We start from the raw sequence: 12,386 nt of genomic DNA on the forward strand, positions 1-12,386 counted from the left end.
GGGCAGTTGGAAAAAGGTAATAAGACAAAATCAGATGCTGCTAGGGCCTTATTTAAGTCCCTCCTTATTTTTCTCCACCAACATTTACATCTTATATTAATTTTTATTTTCATAAAATTCTCCTGCCTGTTATATTAGAGCATTGCATGTAGATATCATCTTCAATAGAATGAAACATTTTCAATAACTGTCTTAAGAGCAACACTTTCAACTTTAGGTCTGTGAAAAAGGCAAAGCAATCTTCTACGTTTACCTCATTTTGCTAAGTCACTTATAGAAGTTATTTCTTTAGCCCTGGAGATTTATAGAAGGTGACTTTATGAGTAACAGAAAAATAGTCCCAAGGCAGAAAAGCCTTATGTAACCATGATAAACACCAAAATAGCACATAGGTTACTGAATAGAAAGACACTGTAATGTGAAGTGGTTTACTATGTCACACAGCATCAAATTTTCAATGGGCTTTATAGTAAAGAGAGCAAGAGCAATAGTTTTCGATGAAATTATGAACATAAAATCTACCTCAATCGTGCTAATAGAAAACCCTAATGTTGATCCTGGCATAACTTCTACATTTTTAAACATTTATGCTTTTCATTAGTCATAATCACCGTTAACGCTTGAGCATTATCCATAAAAGTAGACTTACTTTGCAGATGCCAAAAACTAAAGCGAGAGCAGTCGAAGATTCTACATGTAATACAATGTCAGGCAGAAACATGAGGCCATAGAAACATTCATTTCTTGTAGGCTTGCAGCTCTCAGGAGCTATTGGTAGCCTATTCTATGTATTCATTTATTTATTGGCTTCATTTATTAGTATAATCTTATAATCTGGGGCATTTCTGTAAATAGTTTCATTTATTACAATGCCTTCTAATGTGGGAGCATTTCTGTGATACTCAATAGTCCTACAAATGGTTTTAAACCTGCTATTATGTTCCTAAGACTTCTGACCTCCATTTCCCTCAACAAATCTTTCAAGCCTCTCAATATAAGTGGCTGTGGAGCTTGGAAGATGGGAAATGTAAAGATGCCAGTCATATAGGGCAAGCAGTGGAACTTTTCTCTAATGTACTTCAGACTGACTGGAATGAAAGAACGCTGCAGACTTTTCTTCAGGCTAGCTGTAAGTGGAGGTGAGCTGGGTGAAGCATTCATGAAGTGAATAATCCAACCTTCAGAGGGTAAAAGAAGATGTTAAAACTATTGTCTTCTGACCTATGCCAAGACTTTATTTCAGAGGCGAAATGCCTGTGAGGTTATGGAGTAGACATTCTATTCTTGGATGTCCTTTATTGTATCATTGTATAGTTTCTGCAAACAAAATTTCCCGATATTCGCCTCTCTCTATTTCATGGCAGATTTTCAGTGTTATCCTTGATATTTAAGGTATAAATCAGACTAATGTTTTAAAATGACTTCTGACTTGCAGCCTGGTAAGCTCTCAATACAATACTTAGGAAACAATGCAAAATGGGAAAACTCAGAATTCCATGGAAAATTAAAGCAGGCAGGGAAATATGACCAGAATTTGGGTAGAATTTTCAACAATAAAGCAGATGTATAACTAAAGCTGTATAACTAAAAAATTAAAGTAGGCTGTGATATATTCTTAGCCTCATAAAACAAAGGAGCGTCACTTTCCTTGAAATGACTAGAAACACAATTTCTCTCTCCCCACCACTCTATGACTACATCTGTATCAGGGACCCTGACAGGGCCTGGTATATCTAAAGTAGCAACAGGAACATCAACAACATCCACAGACAAAAACAAAACAAACAAGAAATGCATCAGCTATTGAGTGAAGGCAGAATATTGTCCTCCTCCTCCCCAATGGGCACCCGCTTTGTGAATTAGCCTCAGTCCAGCACTATGGAATAGGTTGTGAAGAAGGCCTGGTAGATGTCCCCTCACCTGAGGACTAGGGTTCCTGTATGCCAAGAGTTATAGAGAAGGTTGATTAAAAAAAAAAAAAAAAAAAAAACCTTGGCACTAAAATGAGTTTATGTATACAAATATTTTTTTCATATATTTCATCAGAGTAGAGGCCAGTCTATGTAAAAAAAATGTGTCCTTTTAAAAAGGCTTGAGTAGCCTTGATGCATGAATGTCAAAGCAGACTTCTATAAAACTCAATGGAAAAAAAGGGGATTAGGGAATTGTATTGAGAGTTTGGAGACAACTAGAATTATCTTGGTCTCTGTTCGTACTACAGCCTCCATATATGGAATGCATAATGAGGGGGGAAGGAAGGAAGAAAACAACATAGGGAGCTTTGAAAGCACAAGGTTTTCCCAAATATGATGAGGTGTACTGAGAACATCTCAGATTTCTCAACAGCACTGGGGCCTAAGTATCTCAAAGAGTATCCTCAAGGGCTTATTTATTTGCTTAAAAAAAAAAACCACAACATAAAACTTTTGAAAGCCTCATATGTACTTGGTACCTGTGGTACAACAGCTAAATTACAAGGGGGTGTCCACTCCTCTTGTCCTACCAGGTTACATCCCTGGATTATTGGATGTGAGGGTCATTCTTGACCCCTCTGCTCTAGCCACACTGTTCTGCTCAGAGGGCATGTAGGTTAATAAAGTTCTAACTGGAAAGCAGCGCTACTCCGACTGTGCAAAACAAATGTTCCAAATAGGTAGAGAGTGGAGGTCTTCTTTCGGTATAGCCCTGGATGAATGCTGCTGTGCACTGGAAATTCGCCTGCGAATCACACTAATTAATCTTTGAGGTGGGACCAAGGGAAATTTATACATTGACCAAATCTCTCCAGAAATATATTGAAAAAAATTCCTTTAGTTTTTCTGGTATGTAGAAATGGGAACATTATCCTCAAGACTCATTGGAACAGTAAACCTCCTAAAATGTTTTATCATGAGAAACATAAGACTATTTGGGACGTCTTCTAGAGGAATATCCACCAATAGGAGGAAAAAAAAAAAATCTGTAGGAAACAAGTCCAGAAAGCAATGAGAAGAGAATATGTTGTACAGATTAGAATTCTTTCTTTTGACATTGATAGAAAGTCTAATTAGAAAATGGTTAGAGCAAAAAGGGAATTAAGTATCTCCCCTAAACAAAACATTCAGGAGTATACTGGCTTTATAGTCTGGAGGGGCCCAAGTAGGGTTCTCATAAACTGATTTCTCACTGTCTATATCTTGAAGAGGAGAGCCATCTTCCTCTCTCTGTGTTCTATCCTCAGGGAAGCTTCTCCTTTAGAGTACAAGGATGGCACAAAAGCGCCAGCCACACTTTCAGTTTCTGTCTCCCTGGAAACAGAGCAGCCGCCCCTCACCCAGCACATTTCCTTGTGGCCTCATTGGCTGACTGGGTCATGTGCTCATCCTGGAAACAGTCACTGGGACGGGAGATCATCTAGCTGATTGGCGTTAGCCTGACTCCTGTCCTTCCCTGAGACTTGCCAGGTCACAAAGACTAGAGTAAATACCCAAGATAAATCAGGAGGCTTTGTTTATAAAGGTAGAAATGAAAACCAAGCAGTCAAACAGCAAAGAGCCACTACTTAGAGTGAGATTAAAATGAAACAGAGAACAATCAGATTCAGGAAAAAATAAAATTAAAACAGAATAAAGTACAATATACAAGGACTGTAAAATAATAATAAAGAATGACAGAGTCAAAATCTGTATTGAATCTAGTAAAGAGAAGAAGTGAAGTGATATGAAAATTAAGTAGTGATATGAAAAAAATTAAGAAAATCTCCCAGAAAGCAGACAGAAAGGAAAAGAAGATATGATATAAAAGGCAGAGAAGAGAAATTCAACTTAGAAATTTTAGATATTCTTGAGGAAGAATTCAGAACAATGAACACAGATGTACTTTTGCATAATTGAAAAAGACCTCCCAGACACTATGAAAAAATGTGTATCTAGGTCAGAGTGCTTATTATAGTCCAGAAAATACTAATTAAAAAAGATTCCCACCTAGATATAGTCCAGTTAAAGTTTTCAATTAACAGCATAAAGAAAAATTAAAATTATTTAGACAGAAAAAATAGGCTATCCACAGAGAAACAAAAGGAATTCTGGCCTGATTACCAATTTCTAGAAAATAATGGAGTTTGTATTATATCCAGAATTTTGAGATAGTAATGTTGTGACCCAGAAATTTTATAGTCAACTAAATTATTATTTAAGTATACAAAACATAAATATGACTTTAATGAAAAGATATGGTATTTAACCGCATATATTAAAACAAAATTACTTTTAGACACACTTTAGCCAACTAAGAATTGTATCAAAATACAAATCATAAAGTGGAAATGCATGACATATACTTTGGATTAAATATTTCTCCCCCAATTCCATATATTAAATTCCTAATTCCCATTGTGATGATATTTTAAGATGAGACTTTTGAAAGGTACTTATGTTTAAATGAGGTCCTGGGGTTACAGTTTATAAGGGGATGAAGAGACTCCAGCTCTCTCTCTCTCTCTCTTGAGATATAGAAAGAAGGTGACAGTCTAAACCAGGAGGAAGGGCCTCATCAAAAACCTGACCCTGCTCACATCCTGATCTTGGGCTTCTAGTCCCCAGAACTGTAAGAAATAAATGTTTGCTGTTTGAGCCACCTATGCTATGGTATTCTGTTACAGAAGCCCAAACTGACTAAGGCAGTCTTTAAAGATTGATGGTGGGAACTGGTAACTGCAGTCCAGAGTCAAGTCTAAAAAGTTGTAATTATGGTTCTAAGAATGGGCAAAAACTGGAATCATTCCCCTTGAAAACCAGCACATGACAAGAATGCCCTCTCTCACCACTCCTATTCAACATAGTAGTGGAAGCTCTGGCCAAGGCAATCAGACAAGATAAGAAATAAAGGGTATTCAAACAGAAAAAGAGGAAGTTAAATTGTCTCTGTTTGCAGATGACATGATTGTATATTTAGAAAACCCCATAATCTCAGCCCAAAATCTCCTTAAGTTGATAAGCAACTTGAGCAAAGTCTCAGGATACAAAATCAATGTGCAAAAATCACAAACATTCCTACACACCAATAATAGACAAACAGAAAGCCAGATCGTAAATAAAATCTCATTCACAATTGCTACAAAGAGAAAAAAATACCTAGGAATACAACTTTAAAGGGATGTGAAGAACCGCTTCAAGAGAATTACAAAAGTATATTGTGAAATATAGAAGGTTGTATGCATGTCCAGGGTAAGACACATGCTTAGATAATACCTAAGAAGATTCTCAACTTTCACCATGGGCTCAATGCAAGCCTGGTTATGTGTTGAAGGAGCACTCTGGCACAGAACCAATCTGTAAAGACAAGGGAAAATGTCTTTTGTTGTTTATTTTATATTTAGCTCCTGAAATTCAAGGGAATCTCTCTCAAAACACTAGCTAAAGAACAAATAACTAAGGACCACAAGAAATAGCCTTTGGAAGAATTATTTGGAATAGTCATTAAATAAATGGACTATTACAGCCTTTAATCTAACAAGCAATCAAACAAACAAAAAACACAGCAAACTTTGGGGAAGGCTGTTAATCTGATTTACAGAGTTACCACATTATAATATTCAAATGTCTAATTTTCAACAAAAAACATCATAAGGCATACAAAGGATCAGAAAAGAATGACTCATCTAAAGAAACAAAATAAATGGATGGAAACCATCCCTAAGGAATTCCAACGTCAGACTTACTAGAAAAAGACTTTAAAACAACTGAATTAAATATGATCAAAAATCTAATTTAAAACATGGACAAATAAAGGGAAATTAGGAAAGCAATGTATAAACAAACTGAACATAAAAAGGAAATTATAAAAAGGAAGGAAACAGAAATTCTGGAGCTGAAAAGTGTAATAACTGAAATAAAAAATTCACTAGAAGTGTTCAGTAGCAAAGTTGAGTGGGCAAAAGAAAAAATCAGCAAGCTTCAAGATAAAATAATTAAAGTTATCAAATATGAGGAGCAAAAAGAAAAACACATGAAGAAAACTAAATAGACACTAAAATACCTGTGTTATACCCTCAGGTAACCAACATATACATTATGGGGGTCACAGAAGAAAAGAGAAAGAAAGAGGAGGAAAGAGTATTTTTAACAACAGTGGCAGAAAACTCCTCAAATTTGATGTAAGATATGAGTCTACAAATCTAAGTGCTCCATAAACTCCAAGCAGGATAACTTCAGTGAGTCACACTAACACACATTAAAATCAAACTATCAAAAGTCAAAGACAAGAAAAGAATCTTAAACACAGCAAGAAAAAAGCAACTTGTCAAATACAAGGTATGTTCTGTAAGATAACTGATTTCTCATGAGAAATCAAAGAGGACAGAAGACATTGGGATAACATTTAAAGTAGAGAAAGAAAATAAACTTTCAATTCAGATTTTCACATCTGGAAAAACTGTTCTTCAAAAATGAGGGAGAAATTAAGACATTTCCAGATAAACAAAAGGTAGACCTGCTGTATTAACCATGTCTTTTAATTTTGATGTTTTGACATCTGACATCTTATTGACCATGGAGAGATTGCCCCTCCCTCAGCTTGCCAATTCCTAGAAATAGAAAACTATTTACTTGTGAGCATGGATTTTATATAAACTAACCAATAGAGAGCCTGCCTTTCCCATTTCCTTTATCAGTCTCTTAACACTCTGGGCCAATAGTCCCCTACACTAATCATCTCAGGGTCAAGTATCAAGCAATGCAAGACAGGCTGTATACTACAGGACCCACTGAAATCATTCAAACTAGTCAGTTCTATATCTCCTTGCTCTACATCAACTACTCCTTCTCACAGAAACCTCAGTAAAGGCTCTTTCTTATGTTTTCCTCTGTTTCTTCTTACTTCCCAATGCATCCTGATGCTTCCTTGTACATCCCTCTATGATGAAGTGTGCTCCTTTCCCTTGGGGACTATGAGTAACAAACTACATTTTTAATAACAATCATGTCCTGATCTTTTGGCCTTGTCATACCTGAATACCAAAACCTATAAATCTACATTTTAAAACACCTGTCTTAAGAAGAAATGCTAAAGAATTTTAAGTTGAAATGAAAGGACACTACATAGTTTAACTCATAGCCATGCTGAAGAGATAAAGATCTTTAGTGAAGAATACATAAGCAAATCAAAAGTTAGTATTGGTATAATTTTGATTTGTGACTTCACTTTTTATTTCCTAAAGAATTTAAAATACAAAAAACATAAAATAACTATAAATTGGTTATGGAGTAAACAACGTATAAAGATACACCTCAACAACAGCAACATAATACACAGAGTGTGTGTAATCTATTGCTATTAAGTTGGTATCCAAATAGGTGTTATAAATTTAGAATGTTAAATGTAATTTCCATTGTAACCACGATAAAATAGCTAAAAAACTGTGTGTAGAAGATAGTGATAATGTAATAAAAATGGTTCACTACAAAAAATCAACTAAATAAGAAAAGGCATAATGGAGGAAATAGGAATAAAATATTTATAGGACATAGAAAACAAATAGCAAATGGCAGAAGTAAGTCCTTATCAATAATTACTTTAAATGTAAATTAAACTTTCTAATCAAACAGCTGAGACTAATAGAAGGAAGAAACAAACAACAATAAAACATCATCCAACTACATGCAGTCTCCAAGAGATTCACTTTAGACCCAAAGATAAATTGATTGAAAGAGAAGGGATAAAAAAGATGTTCAAAGCAAACAGTGAGCATAAAAGAGCTGATATGAATATATTAATCCAGCCAAAAACTTTTATTTAAAAACTGTTATAAGAAACAAAGACAAATATTCACTGTTGCCAAAAGAGTGCATTCTTGGAAAAGAAATAAGAATTAAACCAGTATTCACCAGACTACAGAGTCTCAAAACATATGAAATAAATATTGCCAGAATTGAAGGGAGAAATAGTTCTACAATAATAGAAGATTTAATGCATCATGTTCATTAATGGATGGAACATCTTGGGATCAATAAAGAAATAAAAGACGTAAATAATGCCATAAACCAGCTAGACTAACAGACATGTATAGCACACTTTTCCCAATAATGGCAGAATACACAATCTTCTCAAGTGCACATAAAACATTCTCCAGGATAGGCCTGGTGCAGTGGCTTATGCCTATAATCCCAGAACTTTGGGAGGCTGAGGTGGGCAGATTACAAGGTCAGAAGGTTGAGATCATCATGGCTAACATGGTAAAACTCCGTCTCTACTAAAAATACAAAAATTAGCCGGGCATGGAGGCACGCGCCTGTAGTCCCAGCTACTCGGGAGGCTGAGGCAGGAGAATTGCTTGAACCCAGTAGGCAGAGATTGCAGTGAGCTGAGATCACGCCACTGCACTCTAGCCTGGGTGACAGAGCAAGACTCCATCTCGAACAAGCAAACACAAACAAAAGGAAAATTCACCAAGATAATCTATATGTTAGGCCACAAGAAAAGTAGCAAAATAAACTTTAAAAGATCAAAATCATACAAAATATTTTTATGACCACAATGGGATGAAGCTAGAAATCAATAACAGAAGAAAATCTTAAAAACTTAAAAATATGTGATAGGCCAGGCATGGTGACTCATGCCTGTAATCCCAGCACCTTGGGAGGCCGAGGCACGTGAATGACTTGAAATCAGGAGTTTGAGACCAGCCTGGCCAAGATAGTGACATTGCATTGCAGCCTGGGCAACAGACTGAGACTCCATCTCAAAAAAAAAAACCCCACAATATTGTTAGGATGTCAAGACTAGCAAAGATCCAAGTGACATACAGATTAAATGTAATCTGTATAAAATTTCCAAAAGCTTTTTCCTTTGTACAAATGCAAAAGGTTTAAGTTACTACTAATATACTCTTTGCCTTTGTAAATTTTTCTATTCTGGATCTTCCTATGAATGGAATTATATAATATGTGGTCTTTTGTGATGGCTTTTTGGAAGTGGTAAAATATTAAATCTAAAGGAGTGGTAAGTTAAGAAAGTATATTGTATTTCAAAGAATTATCACTTAAAGATACTGCTAAATTATTTACCTAAAATGCCAATATAGGAATTAAAATGGCAAGCTGATAATATCATATTAATATTGAATGTAAATGGATATAAAATCAAATTACAAAGTGAAATTATCAGACTATATTAAAGCAAGGCCTATTTGTATGTTGTCTCCAAGAGACATGATCTAAATACAATGACAAAGATAAATTAAAAGTAAAAAGAAAAATATATCTAGAAAACACTAATCATGAAAAAGTTGGGTGGCTATATTGGTGATAGAAAATATAGGTTTCAGAAAAAGAATTGTTTGGCCACTTTATAATGATAAAGATTCAGTTAATCATGAAGCTAAAACAATTAAAAATGTATAAGCATTTAATAGCTTAAAAATATATGAAGTAATATAGCTAAAGCAAGATATGATCCTTAGTAATTGATAGAGTAATGAGATAAAAGTTAGAATAATATAAAAGGTTTTAGCTCTACTGGTGGGATATGCCAGCCTGATGTCTCACAAAAAGTTCTCTGCTCCCAGACATGGGTCCCTGGGCTTCCTGCCTCTGAAGCACAGCAGTAGACATTGTGGGAAGGTGAAGACTTCCCAAGGATGACCCTTCCAAGCCGGTCCACCTCACAGCCTTCCTGGAATACAAGGCTGGCATGACCCACATCATGTGGGACGTTGACAGGCCAGGATCCAAGGTGAACAAGAAAGAGGTGTAGCCACTGTAACACCACATATGGTGGTGGTGGGCATTGTGGACTACATGGAAACTCCTCAAGGCCTCCGGACCTTCAAGACTGTCTTCGCTGAGCACATCAGCAATGAGTGCAAGAGTCGTTTCTATAAGAACTGGCATGAATCTAAGAAGAAGGCCTTCACCAAGTGCTACAAGAAATGGCAGGATGAGGATGGCAAGAACTGGAGAAGGACTTCAGCAGCACGAAGAAGTACTGCCAAGTCATCCGCGTCATTGCCCACACACAGGTGTGTCTGCTTCCTCTGCACCAGAAGAAGGCCCACCTGATGGAGATTCAGGTGAATGGAGGCACTATGGCCAAGAAGCTGGACTGGGCCTGTGAGAGGCCAGAGCAGCAGGTAACTGTGAACCAAGTGTTTGGGCAGGATGAGATGATCAACGTCATTGGGGTGACTAAGGGCAAAGGCTACAAAGGGGTCACCAGTTGTTGGCACACCAAGAAGCTGCCCCACAAAACTCACTGAGGCCTACACAAGGTGGCCTGTATTGGGACATGGCATCCTGCCCATGTGGCCTTCTCTGTGGCACATGCTGGGCAGAAAAGCTACCATCACCACACTGAGATCAACAAGAAGATATATAAGATTGGCCAGGGGTACCTTATCAAGGACAGCAAGCTAATCAAGAACAATGCCTTCACTGACTATGACCTGTCTGACAAGAGCATTAACCTTCTGGGTGGCTTTGTCTACTATGGTGAAGTGACCAATGACTTTGTCATGCTGAAAGGCTGTATGGTGGGAACCAAGAAGCTAGTGCTCACCCTCCGCAAGTCCTTGCTGATGCAGACTAAGCGGTGGGCTCTGGAGAAGATTGACCTTAAGTTCATTGACACCACCTCCAAGTTTGGCCATGGCCACTTCCAGACCACGGAGGATAAGAAAGCAATCATGGGACCATGCAAGAAAGACTGAATTGCAAAGGGAGAAGGAGCTTAATGCCAGGAACAGATTTTACAGCTGGCGGGGTCTCAATAAAAGTTATTTTTCACTGAAAAAAAAAAAAAAAAAGATTTTAGTAATACTAGAATCCACCCTGACCCAGCATCTGTAAAATGGTATACGTAATACAACAAAATTCATACTTTTTCACATGCACATGGAAAGTTAAGCAAAGTATAGCATAAAATTTCACAATGTATGCTTTTTAACATCAGTAGGATTATTTTATAAATCCATAGCAATAAAATTTTAATAAAAACCTATTATTTTGATATTTAAAAACAGACTATAAATAAACCATGAGCCGAACAAATCACAGAAAGAATTAGAAATTATTTTGAATTAAATTATAATGAAAATGAAAAATACTGATATATCAAAATTTGTGGGCAGCAGCTAAAAATGCTTAGACATTTATAATTTTGAAATTCAGAAAAATTTAAATTGATCTAATTTTCTACTTTTAGAATGCAGAAAAAATTATTAAAATTATCCCCAAAATAAATGGCCTGAAAAAATAAAGATAGAGAATAAATCAAATAAATAGGAAATAGTTAAACTGTAGAGGAAATTGACAAAGCCAGAATTCAGTTTTGAAAAAGACTAATGAATGCCAGCAAGATCAAAAAGAAAAACTAAAAAAAAAAAGTTATTATTTAAAAAACCACAAATTATAACAAATAAAAAAGTAGATTTTGCAACAGATCTTACATTAAAAAGACAATAAAGGAGTATTTTGAGCAACTTTATGCCATTCGGTAACAGCATAAAAATAGAAATTCTTGAAAAACACAACTGTCAAAAGTTATACGGATGAAATAGAAATCTAAGCAAACCTATACATATTAAAGAAATCAGATTTATTGTGAAACTCTTTCCTCACTGACCTCTTCATATCTGAAGTATTTGATTGTCAAACACTTGAAAGGGATAAAAACAGTCTAATGTATACTCTTTAGAAAATAATGAAAGGGGAATCCCCTCCCATCTAGCTTTATGTGGCCAGAATAACCCTAATATCAAGAATTAACAAACACATTATAAAGAATCTAGAATAGTCAAAAATTGTGAGTTTATACTGTTTGACTTGAAGACTCTCTATTATCAATAACCAAGACCATCATATTGGCATAGGAATATTCAAATATATTACTAGGACAGAATCAAGTTCAGAAATATTTTTCTTTATACAATAAACTAATTTCAACAAAGATGTTAAAGTAATTCCACGGAAAACAAATCTGTTCCATAAGTGAAGGCAGAAAAACTGAACATCTATACAGTAAAAATAAACCTTGAACTCGACCTCAACTCATATACAAATTAATGTAACAAAAATTCGTATGTTAAGTTCCTAGCCCCCAGCGACTCAAAATATGACTGTATCTGGAGATAGGACCTTTAAAAAAGTAATTAAACAAAAATGTGTTCCCATGTTTGGGCCTTAATCCAATGACTGATGTTATTCTAAGAAGCAAAGATTAGGGCGCAGAGCGGTGATGGTATGAAGCCCTGCAGAACTGTGAGAAAATTAATGTCTCTTGAAGTATGATTTATTCTGAGGCAAAATTCCTCAACTGTGAATCTACGAAATGAGACATAGTGCTTTTAAAATACCAAAAGAGAGACATTTCCATACCAAAAGGGGAAAATCAGAAATAAGAAATAAGTGATGGGT

General features: G+C 35.7%; 1 pseudogene; it reads left to right on the forward strand.

Annotated features, from left to right (window-relative positions):
* Positions 1-9,512: 9,512 nt before the first annotated feature.
* On the forward strand, positions 9,513-10,705 carry LOC108317269 (annotated as a pseudogene).
* Positions 10,706-12,386: the final 1,681 nt, after the last annotated feature.

The sequence above is a fragment of the Cebus imitator genome, unplaced genomic scaffold, assembly GCF_001604975.1.
Source record: "Cebus imitator isolate Cc_AM_T3 unplaced genomic scaffold, Cebus_imitator-1.0 Scaffold199, whole genome shotgun sequence".
NCBI lineage: Eukaryota > Metazoa > Chordata > Mammalia > Primates > Cebidae > Cebus > Cebus imitator.